The following is a 1936-nucleotide window of genomic DNA, read 5'->3' as shown; positions in this document are numbered from 1 at the left end:
AGTAGTAGTAGTAGTTAGTAGTAGTAGTTAGTATGTAGTAGTAGCGTAGTAGTAGTAGTAGTAGTAATTAGTAGTAGTAGTAGTCAGTAGTAGTAGTAGTAAGTAGTAGTAGTAGTAGTAGTAGTAGTAGTGTAGTAGTAGTAGTAGTAGTAGTATAGGTAGTAGAGTAGTAGTAAGTAGTAGTAGTAGTAGTAGTAGTAGTAGTCAGTAGTAGTGAGTAGCTAGTAGTAGTAGTAGTAGCAACAGTGTATAGTAGTGGCACTGGCTGTCGACGTCGTTGTCGTGGTCATTATGGGTTTATGTATGTGTACGTTTGTGTGTGCTGGCTGTGTGTGTGTGTGTGTGTGTGTGTGTGTGTGTGTTGTGTGTATGTGTGTGTGTGTATGTATGTAAGTGTGCGTGTGTTGTGTGTTGTGTGTGTGTGTGTGTGGTGTGTGTGTGTGTGTGTGTGTGTGTGTGTGTGTTTGTGTGGGTGTTGGGTGGTTGGGTGGGTGGGGTGGGGGTTTGATTAATGTTTATGAGCTCTTGCAGCGTATATATATATATATATATCACGTTGTAAAAACATAGATCGGTCTGATATTCCTATACTAAACACAGTAAAGTGCAAGTAAACTATGATGTGTTCTACGGAGATTTAAAGTGTGTCGCACAGAACCACACTAAGTGTGGGAGATCTCCCAGTCTCGTTAGATGGCCCTTATAGTAAGTACAGGAGTTAGCGGCGGCAATAGTAAATAGAGATATGTCAGCGCGTTATCTCTACAAGTGGCTCCGGACACCGGCGCCTATGGAGATTGTTGCTGCTTCCACTGCCGTCGCTAAACCACTCTGCTTATCGGCAGTTCTAGCGAGGTATTGTCGTCGCAATCTGGCGAGAAGAAAAGGAATAAATAACTCAAATTTCTCACTCGTCGAAGATCAGTACATCCGCTGCGGTTGTGTGCGCGCGCTCGCATGCGACCAGGAGAGCAGCGTAATCGCGTCCGATATCCCCTCTAACTCACATGTAATGCGTATTCAAGCATCGCCAACCGTGGTCGGCCGCCGTACGCGGCCCGCTATTGTGTCGCCTACAATGGCCGCACAGGAAGATTCGAATAATTTTATATAAATTTCGCAGCGCGTGTTATCTGCCAACGCGCGTCGCTGCTCAGGAAACGGCCGCGTGCGTGTGCATGCTGCGCGCTCATGCCTCTCCACGCCCCCCTGGATGACTTATTTTACGGCGCATCCAGTCCGCGTATGGTGCTCGTGTGCCTGGTTACACACTCACGGGAAGATGGGAGGGATGGCTATTATAAAAGCTAGTAAGGTACGCGCAAGACCTCAGGTGTGGTTGTCACGCCGCGGTAGAGGTGGCTGTCTCAGCGAATTTGAAGTCGTTATTTGAATTGACGGACGCACGCGTTGCTGGCAATGTATCTGAACGAAGCGAGCGTGTGCGTATGCGATGCGTGCGCGACGTGACGCGCGCGCGCGCGCGCGGCGCGCGCGTGTGTGTGTGTGTGTGGTGTGTGTGTGGTGTGTGTGTGTGTGTGTGTGTGTGTGTGTGTATGTGTGTGTGTGTGTGTGTGTGTGTGTGTTGTGTGTGTGTGTATGTGTGCGTACGTGTGTGTGTGCGAGGGCGTGTGCGTGTGCGTACGTACGTGTACGTATGTTTGTGTGTGCGTACGTGTTGTGTGCGAGGGCGTGCCCGTGTGCGTACGTACGTGTACTTGTGTGCGTACGTACGTGTGTGTGTGCCGAGGGCGTACCCGTGTGCGTACGTACAGTGTACGTATGTGTGTGTGCGTACGTAGTGGGTACGTTGTGTGTGTGCGTACGTGTGTGTGTGTGCGAAGGCGTGCCCGTATGCGTACGTGTATTTGAATTGACGGACGCACGCGTGCGGGCAATGTATCTGAACGAGGCGAGCGGTGTGCGTATGCGTGCG

The sequence above is a fragment of the Priapulus caudatus genome, unplaced genomic scaffold (genome assembly GCF_000485595.1).
Source record: "Priapulus caudatus unplaced genomic scaffold, Priapulus_caudatus-5.0.1 Scaffold12, whole genome shotgun sequence".
Lineage (NCBI taxonomy): Eukaryota > Metazoa > Priapulida > Priapulimorpha > Priapulimorphida > Priapulidae > Priapulus > Priapulus caudatus.
The sequence above is the reverse complement of the archived record's forward strand: the minus strand, read 5'-3'. Positions refer to the sequence as shown.